The sequence below is a fragment of the Gordionus sp. m RMFG-2023 genome, chromosome 4 (genome assembly GCF_954871325.1).
Source record: "Gordionus sp. m RMFG-2023 chromosome 4, tfGorSpeb1-WG-v2, whole genome shotgun sequence".
Lineage (NCBI taxonomy): Eukaryota > Metazoa > Nematomorpha > Gordioida > Chordodea > Parachordodidae > Gordionus > Gordionus sp. m RMFG-2023.
The window spans coordinates 16,271,220-16,290,635 of NC_088778.1; the positions used below are offsets into that span (position 1 = coordinate 16,271,220).

Genomic DNA, 19,416 nt, shown 5'->3' on the forward strand with positions numbered 1-19,416 from the left:
ACAAAGATCCGCTATATAGTAACATACTTAAGTTATATTTTATTACATCTATTTAATATATTCCGCAGATGGCTAGGGGCTTCACTTTTGGCTATTCTCTCATTTTATTTATATTTAATTTGCCATAAATGTTGATTTAATTTAAAATGTTTCTTGTCTCATTTTAATTCTTTTATCTAGAGTTTGGAACCTGGGCGAAAAGGGGTTCTGGGTTAGAATATTTTTTAAAAAGCGACTCCGACTTTTAAAATTTGATAGGTTTACGAGGTTAATTTTGGTTCAGCTTTCAAACTCTCATTAAAATAATCCAAAAAAAATTAAAATGATTTTAACAATAAACCTATAAATAATTTGCACTATTAATAGAACCTGTTTCAGGAAATTTTAAAATGGTTTTACTTCCGATTTCTTAAATTTTCAGAGTTCCAGGTTCTGGTCCGTCCCGGTTCCAATCTGCTTTTAATATTCCCAGTTATAATTTTTAAATTTCTGGCTTGCTGGGAAACGTTATAAGCAGGTCATATATTCATATATACTGTACAAAATTATGTTAAATTTCACAAAATTTAAAAAAAATTTTTGCATGAATTTTCAATCCACTAAAATATTTTTATTAAACAGCTGTAAAATAAAATGGAAATTTCAAAAAATAAAACAATAAAATCTACATTATTTTTAATTTTTATTATAATTACGAATTGATAAAAAAAAATCCCCACAAAAGATTTGTTTAAAAAATAGTTTGGAAACCGAATGTTAAAAAAAATCAGAAAAGAATTCAAATTTGTAGTTATCGAATATTTGATTCTTTTTCCTTTTCTGTCATAATATTTTATTATGATAGCTGAGTGTAATGGCTATAAATCGACGAATTTTAATCTTACAGGCGTGTGCAGGAAAAAAAATGCCAAGCACCGAGACATGAATTATTTATTTGTTTTCTATTTTAATCTATATTTTTTTTAAAAACTGAGGGTTTCGGCTAAAATCTAAGTTTTGCCATTCTTTAAAATAGAGAAGCTAAACTTTATAATGCTTTCATTTTATTTATGATCCCAGAAATCTTATACAATTTGCAGTGTTTCTTGGTAGGTGAATTTTAATTTTTACAAGTAGCCATATCTAATTTTAAAAATAATAAGGATGATAATAAATATTTCACAAGTTAAACATTTAGGATAATTGACTTATAATTTAATGACAAAATCAGATAAATTAAAGTGTGGGGGGGGGGGATTCTGGCAACAAATCTTAAAATTTATTTTATCACAGTGGTAAATTTTATACAAGCTTAAATTTTATAAATAACCCTTTTATCATTGTAAATGATAACGTTTTCCTGCTTTTCATTTAGGGTGAAATCTTGTATAATATAAACATTTTGATTTAACCTTAACTCTGTCGAACCGGAGTGCGGGAGGATTGCTAATTTTTAATGAGCTGATGGGGAGGAAATATATATTCGATTTTTGACCAATGCAGGGTCAGATCTGCAAGTGCTCTAAATCACACTGCTCTGTCATCATATTGTATATTAACTAATTTCGATAATTGATTCTTAAAATAGTAAATATAAAATATATATTTTTTATATAAAATAATTTGAGAAATTGTTAATTTCACAATTAATAATAAAAATAATATTTTTTCCATGATAGGAGTTTGTGGCTAATCATCGGGTCGTGATTCAGAAATAAATCACAGATCTGATATGGAAACCTTTTATATTTATTATTTTATTTATATAGTTAAATCGAGATTGTGGAGGAATAAGCAATTTAAAAAAATATCATACAAACTTGATAAAAATACGAAATTCATCTCTAACGAATATGAATATGAGATTTCATATGAATAACCAAAAATGCCAAAGAAATATTGGATTTCGGCTTAAATGAATAGCATGTTGAATGATTTTTTTTTGACGAATTTATATTCATTTTAAACTCTTTAATTATTTAAAAAATCAATTCTTTTCCACATTCTTTTTTAAAATTATTTTATTCGTGTTTTTTTCTTTTATTTTCAAAATGTATGTTATATTATAACTAATAATATTTAAAATAATAAAGAAATTTAAAATTAAATATTATAAATAACAAATAAATGGGGAAAAATAAATAAATATAATAAAAATCTTTAGATAATTTTGAATTACTTAAAATTCTCTACAGAGACCGAACATGGTGATATCATAAATGGCAGAATTCAAAAAACTCACCACTTTTTTGATGAGATCGAACAGAAAAACCAATAAATTATATAGTATAAACGTTCGAGATCATGGGCGTGCCATTCGAATTCAAAATTTTAAAGCGGGAGAAGGTTATAATTTATAAGAGTAGTTAAATATTTCTTGTTGATTATATAAAAAAAATTGCAGGTAAAGGTAATTGATATTTTTAATATGTTTTATAAACAAAAATTTTCAATTAAAATAAAAAAGTAAATATTGATATTATTTAATAATTTACCTGGGCAAACATGTATTAAAAAAGTCACATTTTTCGGATTCATATATTTTTATAGACAATTTTTTACAATGAAAATTTAAAAAAATAATTCTTTTTATTTTAGTGAGTAGAGAATGGCAAACATTCGTCAGCGACGGATGCGCCCCCTAAGACGTGTCTGTCAAAAATGTGAGTTCTAAGGAAGGAGATGTCTTTCAAACAAGGTTAACAAGATGGAATAAGGTTTTTTAAAAAAAATTTATATAAAATAATTTACATCTTTTGAGAAATAATTTATTCATTTTTTTTTCTCTTGTATTTTTGCGCGCTTTTTAAATGGAGGAAAGCATTTCTAAAATAATAACAAGGCATAAAAGAACAGATGATCCACGAACAAAAGACTCAACTTAAAAATTAGAGATAAAACCGCTAACATCTTTCTAGCCTGATTAACACGAGGCCGATATCAAAAAATTTTCTAAAAAGCAGAGATAAAATTCGCCAATATTATAATTATAATTTCAATTATTTATAAAAGTAAATTAAAAGTATAAGCCATTGGTATCGGTTATGTTGGTAAATCTCTGAAATTGGAGGTTAAAAAAACTAAATGATTATTTGTCTAACTATTTTAAAAGTCAAACAACTACAGTCAACGTGAAGTAATATTTCTATTTTATTAATATATTAATAAATTATATATATTTTTAAGATGCATTTTTTTTAAAAAAACTAATCCGGTGTAATAGCAAGTAAGTAAATAAAAAAGACAATTTACTAAATATCTGTTCACCCAAAAAAAACCAGATAAAATTTTGCAAAATAACTACAATCAGACATTTACATAGGCATGATTCAAATGAACAGTCTTTAAAAAAAACCATCAAAATAAAGCATGATAAATTCTTAATTAATGAGTATTTGTAATAGATGATTCATTTTTTCAAAATGCTCTGAAACTTTAAAATACTAAATTTCAAAATTTGACCGAAAATTATTTAAAGAAAAATTTTGATAAATTAAGATATAAGGAAAAATTATAAAGAATATAAATAAAGTATTGAGTTAGGATTAAAGATATGCCGATCCACCCAATGATATGCGCGTCCCGTACTAAAAATAAAAGGTCGGAGGAGGCATGAGCTTTGATCTTTTCAATCAGTAATTGTAAAAGATACTAATTAAAGTAGTTGCATAAATATTTTTCAAAACTAAATTGTTTACAGCTCTATTATTTTTCAAATAGATCATTATTTGCCTGATTATTAAAGATAAATAAATAAATTGAATTTAAAAAAAGATTCAAACTAGTATTCCTTGTGGAAAGATTTTTTAAAATTAATATAAGAAATAATTTGAACCATTCCAAAAACAATTTTAAAATTAAAGAAAGTAAATATATAGCAACAAATTTTTGTTTTTAGGTGTCGATTTTCAAAAATTAACAATAGTAATGGCCAGCTTATGTTCAAACTAGGGCTGTGCCGATATTGAATATCAGATCGGCACCGATATTAAGCGTTTTCCCAAAATAAACCGATCCGATCTTTTTACTTTTTTTGTTATTTTATTTTATGTTAACAATGCAAATGCACAACACCCCCTAAATTTTATTTATTTTTTAAAATAGATTTATAGTATTTTAAAAGTTTTTTTATAAAAATAGAAGGGAACACCCAAAGTTTTGTTTATTTTAAATCTTTTTAAATAATGAATGCCAATTTTATTATTTTATTGCCAGAAAATCTAGAGGCTCTCATATTTATTTTAAAAAATCTATTATATATTAAATATTAGAATTTTTTAATTATAAAGTGGATATATTATTAAATATTTTTTTTTATCTATTATAAAATAATTTTTTTTGATTAGTGTCTTTGTAGAAATGAAAAATTTAAATTAAATGCAATTCGATTTTTTGCATAAAAAATATTGATTTCCTAATTATATTTGGTTCAAAGGGGGTGATGAAAAATCAGTATAAATATTGGATCGGTTTCGGATCTTGAACCAACATCAGAAATTATCAGGATCAGTCAAAAATATGTGGATCGGCACAGCCTTAGTTCAAACCAATGATACAATACTTACCTAAACAGACAATTCATTCATTAAAATGCATCTTCAGGCATTGCAAACTAGTGGCATATCATTTTGGTCTCCCATCCCATATAAGAATTTTTTTAAATGAAACAATGAAACCCTACATTTTTTTGATTTAAAAATTATTTACATGGAGAACCAAAATGTGGTGTGATGAGCTTAATTGTAAGTCTAATGATATTGATTTGGCAGAATTTATTTTCTCAGGCTGTTTTTAAATTTATTAATCAAGGAAAATTTCTCATACAATGGGGAGGGGGTATTTTAAAATATAATGTTGATTCATCAATAATTATAATTATAATGATGAGTGATAATAAATTTCATAATAATAAATTAATGAAAGGAACTAAAATACACTTTGTTGGTTGTAATGTTTAAAAAAATAGTTAACAATTTTATACTAGTTTTGTTAAATTACTGCAACAAGATAAGAATTTTAAAATATCTAACGAATCATATTCAGCTAATGTTGTTAAACGGCTCGATTTTGCCAATTTTTAAAATCAAGATTTTGGCCAAAAAATTATTCAATGTTATTGATTTTGCCCACAGATAGCAGAAAGGTTTGGATTTTTATTAGCGAAATTTCGAGGCTCACAGGTAATTGTATTTTGGCGAAAATCTTGATTCAGCCCTTTTTAAAAATCGACTAAATGGAGTTTAACAACAATACATTCACCCATAAACACTGTAAATATTTTAAATAAGATTATTAACATACGATGGATAAAAAAATAAAATACACTTAATCACTCGTGAAAATTAGTTAGGTTTTTTTAAAATAGAAAATATTGATAATTTTATGAGATTGATATAAAGAAAGATGGTAAATAAAAATCACTATAAATATCGGATCAGTTTTTAGTAATATCGAATCAGTGAAAATGCGGATCGGCCCAGCCCTAATTATAAATGACCCGTTTTAAAAAATATAAGCTAATGTTATATATTATATTTTGCTTACAAAAATTGTTTTTAAAGAGATTAGGCTAAAAATAAAAAAAATATGTGAAAAGATAAAAATTTTTCTTATTTCTTTCCTTCCTTCTTTCTTTCATCACTGAAGTTTTAAAAAAACATTTTTATTTTATATAATATATATTAAAGGTTTATTCGTTACATCATTTTAAATAGTAGGATGATTTCGATTTAAACAGTTTTAATTTTATTACATTTTTTTTATAATGCATTAAAAATTTAAAACAAAAGATTGTAAGGTTAATTATTTGAGCACAACGTCGTTCGTACTATAACGTAATAAATTCCATCAGGTGTATATATATATATAATATTAAAGTGCCTTAATAAATGCTGGTGGAATTGAAAACAGGTATTATAGTTTTAATTTTTTTTATAAGTGACTATTAAAAAATCTATTATGATAAACAATGCGTGCACAGAGCTAAGAGATAGAAGAAAGTGAATATGATAAATTTATTGTTTGAAAATTAAAATTTAAAAAAAATTAACACGTCTGAGGATTAAAATTGGCATATATTTAAATGAATATTATTATTATTAATGTCAAAATTTACAAGCAAAATATAATTAAAATTTCACCAAAAATTTTAAAATTTATATGCGAAGAATAATTAAATTGCTTGCAAGTGATGGTATGTCTAAATAAAAATTTAGGAGTGTATCTAAATTGATGGTAACATTAGCTAAAATACTGCTGTTCAATGAACATTAATTAATTAAAAATTGAAGGGCAAAGGTTTAGACTAGACAAAATTTATCCTCAATTTATACATACACATGTAAAATCAAAAATAAAACTTAAAGGCTTGCTATAGAAATCCTAACCTTTTTCTTTCTTAATAACAGGGTAGGGTTGCTGTTTTGAGAGAATGCCAATGCAATGATATTTCATTTGACCAATCAGCGAATAAAATATTAACAAGAATTGTTTTAAAAAAATTAAATAGAAATTTGTAATAATCTGATGATTCTCCTTGAGTTATGGCGATTCTATATTAATGGAAGTGAGAATTCTGATCAGTTGTCCCTAATAGAAGTAATGGAAAGTCGTTCCATAGCATCTGCGTGGATGTGATAGATGCGAAAAAGGAAAAGAGGGAGAATTCTAAAAATGTTTGATCTTTGGGAGAGCATATTTAAATAACGTCTCTATTTCTAATTTTACATCCTAGGAATTTTGAGAATTTGAGATGTATCATGTTACATCTTCATATAAAGAAGACTTCCTTTTTTTTTACTAAATTACATCCAAAAAAATAGTGAAAAAATTAAAACTTCCCAGGTAAATAAAAACTGGGAAATTATTTATTAACTGACCAAAAATTTAAAATACCTGCCTAATTATTTTACAACTATTTATATATTTTAAATTCTACCCGAATCAATAAATAACTTCAAAATTAAATATTAACTGCCCAAAAATTTAATATATCTACCAAATGTTTTTTCTACTCCCAATTTCTTAATAAAAAACTACCCGAATAATTTATCGTCTAAAATATAGAGGAGTGATAAAATTAAAAACATTAAAATCATGGATTATCACTTTCAGGGTTCGAACCGAACCCGGAGTAGAAAACCTCGTTTTTGGTTTTCTGAACCTTAACCTGAATCATTTAAAAAATCTTTTAAAACCCAGACCAAACCCATAAATTTGTTTGAACCATGGATTCAGTAAATTTTATAACTATAATCATATATTAAGATATTTATATAATGTAAATTACAAATATTAATTATTCAAATGAGATTTTAAATTTTCAATTTATTTAAATATAAACAGTATAAATTCTTAATATCACGGATATTACTTTATATAATGATAATAGTTTGGACGAAGTTAAACAAGATGATTTAAAGAAATTGATACAGCTTAAAGAAAGGGAGGAGAAATTACTTAAAAAAGGGCAAACTATTGCAGAAAAAAGTATATGATGGATTTGGCGATTTTAAAAGATTGGAGATGAAAAATATTTTCATTTTTAATAATCTCCTATGCAGCACCCTGATTTATATATATTTTATCCAAAACCTTATTTGCTGTTCCTGCAACACAATCATATTTTCATATAAATATATTTAACATGAGTTAGCGTTGAAAGATCTTTTTCACATTTGAAATTCATTCTTTCATCGCCGGATGAGCGAACAACTCTTGGAAGATATTAATTTTTAAATATATTTTGCCTATAAATAAAAATTTAATTTTTCATGCCGAATGTATGTCATTTAGTTTTTAATATATAAATCATTTTTTTATTACAATTCAAATATTACTAAACTCGAGCTGAACCTGGGAATTGAACCTGGGAATTAAACCTGGGTTCAATTCACCTGAACCGAACCCGCTTATTTTTTTAATCTTGAACCGAATACGTTTACTATTTTTACCGGGTTCACAACCCTGATCTCTTCTATCATATATCAGAATTCATCAATAATTTTTTTGCCCAGCCTGACCCAAATAAAAAAATTTCAGATATAAAATAACCAGGCCTGGGCATTGCAGATCTCTAATGCACATATCATAGAATTTTTGATTGACAGCCGGATTATTATTTGACAAAATATCAAATTACCCCATAATTTATCAATATATATTTTTTCAACAATTTCTTAACCAGGTCCTTTAAGCCTTAACTTTTTACTTGCAAGGCAATATTATATTAAAGTTAAAAAAAATATGATATGTATGAAACTAAATCTGCACTTCTCTCATTGAAATATTAGTATTTCATCGCTATTTAAATTAAAAAAATTGTGATTTAAATCAAAATAAAAATTTCTTTGCTAACCCTAATCGGGATTATCAGCTATGTTATTAGGTGCATATTCTTTTTCTCCTATATATCGATAAAAAAAATATTAAGCTAATTAATATTTGTGATTTTTTTAAAAAAATTTATAGATGGCTTATGCCATTTTCATAAAAATTTTGGCTTAAATCTGAATTACCTTGGATGATGTCACATCATGGAAATTCACTAAAAACTTGTGTAAAGTAACGTAGATAAAAGACATTCGTTACTTTTTTCAGGTAACGAGTAACGTGTGTTTTTTAATTTTTTTATTTATTATAAAAAAAATATAGAAAATTTTTGTAAAATTTTTATATATTTTTTAATTTATTAATAATTTATGCCAAATTTTTAATTCAGATCAGCCACTAAAGTTATTCATTTTTATTATTAATATTTTTGTTGCTAAATTTTATACAGTTAAGATTGTTAATCTAATTAATATTGAATCCATCAAGGTATGTTAATTAATATTCTTTAATATTATAAATGTCTATAGTACTTATTTCTTCAGATGAAGATTATTTAAATTAACCCTTACACTTTATAAGTATAGATTATGTAATTATATTTGAACCTCGATGTATGGCAGCTCAACTTTAAAAAAACATATGAAAGTAAAAATATGAATTCAAATTAAATTCTCGAATGATGAGGATCTGAATGAAGATTTTTGTGAAGATGATCTAATAAAAAATTTTGAAAATAAAGAACATTCTTTAAATATTTTTGAAAAATTCTCTATATCAAATTTTTTTTTATTAAATATAATACAACCCTCCCATCCTCTGCGCCAGTTGAACGTGTGTTTAGCCGAGGGAAAAATGTGTTGAACACTAAGTGCTCGTTTATATTAGGGCTGTGCCGAACCAAATATTTTTCAGCGATCCGATCCGATATTGTTTTAAAACCGATCCGATATTTATACTGATTTTTCACCAACCCTCACAAACCAAATGTAATATAAATCAATATATTTTATGGAAAAATCGAATTATGTATTTATTTAATTTTTTTATTTCTACAATTAACTCTAATTAAAAAAATATATATTTAATAAATTCATTTTATGTTGGTATGAATTATAAGATGATAATATTTATATAAAATTATAATATATTAGATTTTTTAAAATAAATATGAGAGCCTCTAGATTTTCTGGCAATAAGGTTATATGATATGGACTATCTATATCCCCTGCCATACTGAAAGCAGACTCAGATGATTCCGCAGATAACGCATTTTGCAAAATTATCTTTGTCTTTTATAAAATATTTCCATAATTCAGATGGGCTTGAAAAATTAGGCCCGAAGCAGATCACTAGTATCGATATCACTTTTTGGAGACCGATCCAATCATATATTACATTGATATCGGCATATCGGGGTAACCGATACCACTTTTTAGAGGCCGGTAGATAGGATATTACTGATATTAAATTGATATCGGGCGATTAATGATCCGATACCATATCTAATTTTGTATATGTAAACATACTAATCGTTTTAATTTTTAATGCATACATCTAGTGATGTAAATTCGTCCTATTTGAGTCGGTTTTTAAAAACAGCTAACTTAATACTTTATCAATAAAAATGTTATGCAAGCTTCAAGATTATGATTATAGATGAAAGGTTTGGACACCAATTAAATATTATTTTGGTTAAAATATTGAGTTAGCCATTTTTAAAAATCGGCTCAAATGAAGCGATGTTGTATCACTTAACTACATACTTCTACTCATCTTAAATACTTTTTAATATAACATATATTATTTAACTATACTATAACATAAGTCATTTCAGAGTTGTTAACGCTCCTTTTTAAAAGTAGCTAGCTGCCGCTCCCGCTACTAAATTTTTAAAAGGAGCTAGCTCTCTCTCCAAGTAATGGAGTGCCACTCCAAGCCGCTCTTTTGATTTTCATTTTTTAAACTACACGAAACAAAATCATATTTTTTTATTAAAAGTTTTATTTATATTAAATGATGTATCAAAATATTTCTAATCTTTTATTAACTTTTAAAAGTAATAAATTTTCAAAATATGAATCTAACAAACATCCACGCTTCTCCCCTAAAACCCAAGAGCACTAAAGGGAAGCGGGGTATTGTATTTTATAAAAATATTTTTTAATTTAGTAAATTTTTCAAAAATAGTAATTTTGGATATTATTTAAAAATATTTGTCCAATTATCTTCCTGGTGATCAATTTCATGGAATCCAATATTAAAAACTATTTTTTATCATATACCTATAGAATGAATATTATGACTTATAAGATTTACAAAGAAATTTTAAATATAAAAAGAAATAAAAACTTGATGTTTAATATTTTAACTGATTAGATGAAAAACCAATTTAAAACTCGGCTCAACATATAACATTGCATAAATTTTAATAAAATAATATTTCATTTTTATTGAATTTTAATTAATAAATAAATAGCTTATTAATATTTAAAAAATAATTGAATTTATATGGGTAATTCCATACCAAATTGATAACTATTCGGCCCGACCTTTTTAATTTCGATAAAATTTTGCATACTGAAAGAATATCATTAGTAAACATCGCATCCAAAATTTTAGCCTCCTAGTACTCATGGTTCCTGAGATACCAATGATCAAATAGCCAAAAATGACCTTTTTCGAAAAATATGATTTTTTAAAATTGAGATAGTTAAAAAATATAAGTTATAGTCATTTTGTAACTCTTTTAAAGGCCTTTTATTAAATATTAAGGGTTTTTTTTATAATATTGTTGCGTTTTTTATTTACGTTATGAATTTGAAACATGCAAACTCGAGGTATTTCGCTTTCCAAATTTTTTGAATTTAATATTTTCTTATTCTCTAACCTTATATTATATCTATTCATAAAAAAATTTAAACTTGGGACAGCCACGGATTTTTTAGTTATTGCGATTTAAAAAATCAAAAAATAAATATCGTTCCTTTATAAAATGATAAGTTTTGCTAAGATTATTATTTTTTAAACTTTTTTCCATTTTTAAACATAAATAATAAGATTTTCCAGCATTAATATCATAAAAAATATTTTATAGATAGTTTGACAGGCTTACTTATTATTGTTACTATATTGATAACTTGTAGAAATTAGTTGTTTTTATAATAAATGATTAAATTTCCTAAAAAGATAGTTAAGATTCCGATATCTCCTACAAAATATAATTATTAATTGTTGAAAGATAAAAGCAAGTTTTCATGCACCTGCCCTAATATTAATTAATTTTTATTTTACAAATGATATTATTTTTTTTTCTTAAAATTATTTATAATGTATAAATTAAATGCGCAAATCCTTTTAAAGAATCTAAACACTTTAATTATGAAAAGAACCTGCGTAAAGTCATGATGTGGATGACATAATTTCCAAACATTGAGGCGGAACACTAAATTTGCGATAAATGTCGTAAACGATTGTCACAAAAAAATATTGAAATTATAAATTCTTATAGCGAATATGTAAATAATATCACCATAGCATCCACATCAATAGATACAATCAATATAACTTTAAACGAAATTGGAATATCTCCTATTAAGAAAAAAAAGTAACCGAACCAAAAAAAGTAGCGAAAATATCAAAAGTATAATAATTAAAAATCCAGAATCGGGTACAAAAGACAATAATGATATACTCAATAATATGAAATTAAAATATCCTAATTTATCTAAAAATAAAAAATATCAATTGCTGACCATTCTGCCTCCTAATTGGAGCACAAATAAAATAAAAACGACATTCAACGCTACATATCATATGGCATATAATTCCATAATCATTTTAGAAGAAAAGGGGATTCTTTCAACTCTAAATCGAAAGCCTGCAAAATATCTCAATCAAAAAACAATTGATATTGTTAAAAAAAATTTTGCAGTGATGAAGTTAGTAGGGTATTACCACCAGGAAAAAAAGATTGCATATCTATCATTGAAAAGGGTGAACAGTGAACGCTCAAAAAAGGTTAGTTCTTAATAATTTAAAAGAATTATATAATCATTTTAAGGAGAGTAATTCAAACATAACAATTGGATTTTCGAAATTTGCTAGCTTAAGACCAAAAAATTGAATATTCGCAGGGGCTAGCGGAACACATAGTGTATGCGTTTGTAGCATACACCAGAATATTAAACTTTATGATTTTAGGCTGTGAATTAGCAACATTGACTAAAAATGGTGAGGATATATTAACAACTTATAGAGATGTTATAGGCAGAATAATTTGCAATACCCCGTTACCCACTTGTTATTTTGGTGACTGCAGTGTCCTGACTCGTCACTCTTAAAAGAACGCATCGAAAAATTATTTATAAAAAATAATCGATATATCTCTTCGTTTAAACAGTGGGTTTCGTTAGATAGAACAACTCTGGAAACTATTTCTCAATCTTCAGACAAATTTATTAATTATTTTTTTGATAAAATGAATATCATAACAAACAAAGTTCATTTCACAATAACCTTAATAACAGTTTAAAAAATAATCACTGATCTAATTATTTGTGACTTTTCAGAAATTATTCGTTTATTTTCCAAGACGAAGTTCAGGGTTATCATTTCGCAAGTTACGTTGCATCCATTCTCAATTTATTATAAAATAGGAGATCAAATAAACAACCTAAGTTTTGTGGTAATATCGGAATCCTTAATTCATACTACTGTTTCATTCCATTTAGTCCAATCGCATTTGATTCATTTTTTTAAATTAAATTCGACATTTCACCAGAAAAAATTCACTACTTTTCTGATGGTTCAGCAGCGCAATATAAAAATAGGAAAAACTTCATGACTGTTTGTTATCAGGAAATCGATTTTGGTTCAAGCAGAATGGCTATTTTTTCTTAAGGCACATGGTAAAAGTGCCTGCGACGGCATAACAGTAAAAAGGTTAGTTGCCAAGGCAAACAAGGACCTTATATTGATCAAATAATTACACCTTTACAATTTTATAAATATGCGGAAGAGCATATAAAAGGTATAAATTTTTTTTATGCCACCATACCAGAATATGAGGAAGAAGAGATAAGGCTAAGTGTGAGATTTAGTATATCTATCTAAATATCTGGTACACAAAAAATTCACGCAGTGTTTCCGATTGGTTTAACTAAACTCAACTAAACCATATTTTAATTCGCAGACATTTATTGTGGAGAATATAGTATATCCACGTGAGGATCTGTTAAGTGATGAGATTAGAGGATATGTAACCTGTGTGTATGAAAACGATTGGTGGTTAAGATTTGTAAAAGAAGTGAATGTAATTATAGATTAAATAAAAATTAATTTTCTTCACCCAAGGACCAGTAATTTTTTTGTTTATCCAGCGGCACAAAATCTCCTTTTCATACCAAGAAATAATATTTTAATAATAGTTAGCCCATCAACGACTACTGGACGTACATATAATTTATCGCAAAATGAATTATTATGGCGTCAAAAAAACAAAATTTAATGAAAAACCGAAAATAGGTAATAAATATCTTTCATGAATTTTAATTTATCTATTATATTTACAAAATTAATAATTTTACGAAAATTAAAATTTTTTACAAGAAAAAAATTATTATAACTGCAGCTATAACCCTAACCCAAAACAATTAATTTAAAGAGTTGCGACGCTCTTCAAGATTATAAAGATGGCTAGGGAACTTAAAATTCGCAAATATGGGTAACACTTATAAAAATATTTATATCTTCTGCCCATCCTATAAAATTTGAATTTCATCGTAATTTTTTTACATCAATAATTTTAACTAGTTCATTTCATACATAAATATCTTTGCCCGTTTTTATGGTGAAGTAAATGTGATTTGAGGTTTATCTTTGATTGTCCGAAATGGATTTATATTTTGTTTCAAATTCTATAAAATTATGTATATTAAATTTTAAAGAAAATTCGATTACATTATTAATGAATTTTGAATAAAAAAAACAATTGATCACATTATTAAATTTTAAATAAAAACAATTGATTATGATATATTATTAAATTAGACAGCGTTTGTATTAATTTTGCTTCAAATTTTTTTTACTATTCATGGTTTCGACTAGTGAACTGGATGGGGCCTAATTTTTTAAGCCCGGTCTGAAATTTTTTTAAAAAACTTTGCCAGACTCGATCCCAAACGAATTTTTGTTTGTCCCAAAAAACCCGAATTAGTAAAAATTATCTGTCAGCCTGTCCTGACTCGAATTTATTTAAATATCCCTTTCGCATCCGGAATATTTCCCATGAACAAAAAATATTTGTACTTTGATAATAAAATAATGATTTTGACATTTTGATATAAAATAATAATTTTGACAGGTTAATGATAAAATACGAAATAATAACTATTTTATAAATTAATATCTCTAAGTACCAACCATTAGTTTCTTTAAATATAAAAATTAATTGATTAAAAATTTTGATGACAAATGATCTCGCTGGGCGCGAAAGGGATAGATATTAGCGCCTTGTTTCTTGCAAGAATTTTAAAATATATCAGTCTATTTGACAAAATGTAATGATAACATTTTTAAAAATTTAAGCCCGACCCGGCGGCCTTGATTAGCAAATATTTAGTTTCGTCCACAATTTAATTAATTTTGTCTCAGTAATAATTAACTTTGACAAACTTTAAATTTCACCTACTAGAATTATGTGAAAATATATTTATAATATAAAAGACATGAAATAAATGTCATAATTACCATAATTACGAATATAACAATGAATTCATTCATTTAAAATTTATTATAACTATTCCATTTTTTAAAATAAAATATCTATTACCAATATAAATAAAAAATTACTTATATTACAACGATAGCTTCTTTATACATAAAGTGTTCTTAACATAATAAGATAAATTATTTTTATTTACATATAGATGGCCCAAATTTCCAATATTATATTATTTTAAAATAAAATAAAAGGAGGGATCATTATAAATTATTCAATATTGAAATATACAATTCAAGTCTTTCTTTTAATTTTGATATTTTTTTAAATATTCTGGCCTTTATTAGTAGTGATTTTACATCATTCATATTGTTAGCGTTTATATTTAAAAATTTTAAATGCCTATATTTATTTAGTAACTCTTTAAAGTTATAGCAAAAATTTATTAGAATTTATAAAATTCTGATAGGGCTAGACTTAAGAATAAAAAAATTTTTTTTAATGACAATTAAATTTTTGGGGAGGAAAATGATTTATATTTTATTACTGTTATAAAAATGGGTTAAAATGATAAATTTCAATTAAAAAATTCGATCAGAGCTTGCAAATTTTTTATTTTATTTCTCTGTATTTTTTAGTGTATATATAACTAATATAATGTATTAAAAGGAAAAGCATGTAACGATATTTTCTAAGACAAAATTAATAAAGTATTTAAAAATCTAAAATTATTTTACAGGTTTTATATTTATAAATTTTTTGAGGTTTGAGTTATCTCATACCTAAATGAATTATTGAATAAACTTTAGACTATAAAAATTGAAGTGGATTTTTATTCTATTTTGTTTTGTTTACTTGTTAAAAATTAAGCGTAATTATTGTCATTGATATTAATATTTGGCTAGAAGTTTTTCATAATTAACTTTAAAAAACTCAACTAATTAATAGGATTAAATCATCAAAAAATAAAATGAATGATAAAAGTGTCATAAAAATTGCATAATTAATGATTAAGATTAACACCTGAAATTAATTAATATAAATAAAATAATTTTTTTAGTTGCTTGGTATTTATAAGGGTTAATAAACTTAGAGATTAAAAAATATTAATAAAAATAATAATATATAGTAAATTATGATATAATCAATTATTTGAGTGTGCTATTTCTAAAAAAAATTGAATGAAAATATTAAAGTGTGATATTAGCTAGGACTTACACCAAAAATAAATTCAGAAACATGAAAACAAAAAGGAAATATAACATACAAAAGCTAATAGAATTTTCAAAAAATATATTTGCTTTTGAATTGAAATTTTTTTCATATATTTTTGAGATAATATTATGAATTTAAAAATAAATATCTTTTAACAAATAAAAATTATTTATGTTTTATTGATTGTTATTAGAGCCCTGTACAGACTGATCTCACAAAACTTAGGTTGTATTGGTCAAACTTGAATTATCTGAGACTCAGCTGGATTCAAAGCTTGATTTTAAAAACAAGACCTTGGCAAAATTTAAATTATAATGCTTTCTAAATATTTTTATGAATATTAAAACAACAAATTGTTTTATTTATACATTGCTTAGAGTTTTTTTACATTTTGGTTGTAATATCATACTTCTTTAACAGTCAAAAAAAAACTGGATAGGATTAAGACTATTTCAAAAAATTTTTGATCAGATTTGGGAAGAAAAAAAATACACAAATTGGATCAGACAGACAAAATTTAAATTTATTCTCAGACTGGGTTGGATCTTGTAAAATAAGGCCCAATGCTGGTCTCTAATTACTACCAAGTATTCAAAATCTTTTTAGTCCTAACTTTAATATTAGACCTGTAAAAAACTATATAAATTATTTATTATCTAGACTCTATAGTATAAGCTATTGTAATTACAGAAAGGCATGTTCAAATATTTTTTCAGCTATAGTCCCACGAAGATAGAATTTCAGTACTCAGCAAGGCAATAAGCATCCATTTTATAATAAATTTTTATATTTTAGTCAAAATGACAAAAAGGGTAAGGGTGGGGGGGGGGGGGGGAAGTCATGAACCGGGATTACCAAATATAGTAATCAAAGCACTTTATAAGAACATAAATTTAAGAATAGTATTTATTTTCAAAACAAATAATCTACAATTCCTTTCCATCAAATTATATTGGTTATTATTTTCAATTTTTTCTTACACTCTCTTACAATCACATTTTTTATTCCTTAATATATGTATTTTATATTATTAAATCACATAGCTTATTATAATATTATTAATAATAAATCATTATTTTTAATGAATTGTTAATTTAACTTTTGTATTTATATTATAACATCAGCTGTATAAATATAGGGGCATAACTAAGGGGAAGGGGCAATATATATGTATACAATTAAGTAAAAATTTAATTAAAAATGAGCCTGTTACTTAGTCATTTATAACAATCTATTTATCTAAATTTACTATCATATATATATTAATTCATATTTTAAACATATTGGAAGAGTTTATTTAGAAGTTATTTTATGATAATTGTAATATGCACTAAATATCTAAATCACAATAAAAAATGCCCAACCCTCCTAGTTTCTCCCTAAGAGAAAATTCCTTGAATTTTAATTATATAATTACATATTTACTATTATATTGTCATAAAATTAATAAAAAATACCTGGTATCAAAAAGAAAAGAATTCCGTACAATAAAAAAAATTCAAAACGCTAGCAAAAAAACACTAGCAAAGGTAGCGTGACAGGTAAAAATTATGATATCTTAACTTTTGCTAAGCTAACGCGATTGACATTCCGATGTAAATATGACATTGACATGTGATATTTTAGTTATAATATGTTTTTATTTTATATATAAATATAATTTTAAAGGTTAAAGATTATATTCTGTAGGTATAAAAACAAGCCTGTACAAAAGCCGCCACATTTTTCTATATATTTAAAAGCGAATTGGAAAAAAAGTATAAATATTCCATCAAATATGATAATTAATATATAAATCCATCATTTATTATAAATTATCTATTTTTCGCTATAATAAATTGCGTAAATAATATTTAATTTATATTCTAAGCTGGTAATCACGAATTCCTCTAATTGAACTTATTTTTATTATTTTGTGATCTTTACAATTAAAGATCCCCTTTCCAATTTTGTTTTATCCATGGAAAATATATATTTGGAAAATTAGATATTGATTGTATTCTAAATAAACACGTCTGTATTATCTTACCATTATTTATCTAAATTATCAGAATTTAATTATTTATCTAAAAATATGATTTAATTTTTTTTTCTTAGCTAATTTCACAGCCATATTATTTCCAATATTTATTTCTAAAATATTTTATACCATAGTAACAATATTTAAACATTGGTAAATTATTAGATATAATATAATCTAATAAATAAAATATTAAAATTGTTTTACTCATCTACTTAGATGAACCCTAGTATAAATCAGGCCTAAGCTCTAGTAACTAAAGAAGAGGGGAGAGACGTAAAATATGCTATGCCACTTAAAGTGGTCCAAAAATTTTTTAACATCTAGAGGGCAGGGCATTCTCTGTGTAAAAAAATATAATATATGACCACATTACATATTTATAATAATTAATATTCTGAAATAAAAATTAAATATTAAATTTATGAAATAGATAAAAAAATACAAAGAAATGTCAGGTTTTTAGGGTTTTGACCTCTGTGTAAATAAAACCGTGACGGTTTGATTCTTAAAATTGGTTTAGTAGTTCGGTCAAGTTTATGCAATTCGTTTTTAGGCGGCTTAGACCCATAGAATAATTATTTCTTATTATTTAATAATTATCAAATAAATATAAACAGTATCACAAAGTTTCTAAATATATTTATATTTTATTCATACACAAAATTAGTTCCTACGTATTTATAGATATGCAATATTATGTACTAATATTTTAAAGTCATACTTATCAGTTATATTAAATAAAATTAATATTATGACTTATGAATATACTATATATGTTTTACGAAAACAGGCAAATTTCTTATTTCCCATCTCCCTTCGGCTACGGTCTCTACTAAATATATATTATGTCTTTTAAATAAAATATGAGGTTCTTTTTATATCTAATGTTCGTTTTTCGATGTTATTCTTCAGGCCAAAAAACAGGAGAGATATCAATAGTGTCTTGCTGAATACCTTTTGTAATTCAATTATATTATCATCAAGGCATAGCTAGAAAGGTTGTTGATAGCATGTACTTAGGGTAGTTAGGGAATTTTGAAATTAATTCGCTAACGAAATATTATCTCTGTATGGTGTGGTATTTTAGTCTTGGGATTGTTTTAACAGTGTTCATTTTATTAAAATGTTTCTTTAGGTAGTTTTTATTGTC

At 24.9% G+C, this 19,416-nt stretch overlaps 1 protein-coding gene across 5 annotated transcripts in view; it reads right to left on the reverse strand.

Moving 5' to 3' along the window:
- The window catches only part of LOC135929066 (protein PF3D7_1417600-like), an 86,289-nt gene extending 68,467 nt beyond the window's left edge, over positions 1-17,822 (reverse strand). For 2 of the 5 annotated variants that reach the window (XR_010572472.1, XM_065465554.1), the window contains exon 1: positions 17,701-17,822. The gene's annotated coding sequence lies outside the window, so the exon portion shown is untranslated. Of the gene's footprint in view, positions 1-1,391; positions 1,558-1,799; positions 1,935-17,700 lie in introns of those variants that run through there. The other 3 variants (XM_065465556.1, XM_065465555.1, XM_065465558.1) reach the window with 3 other exon arrangements.
- Between the last annotated feature and the right edge of the window lie 1,594 nt (positions 17,823-19,416).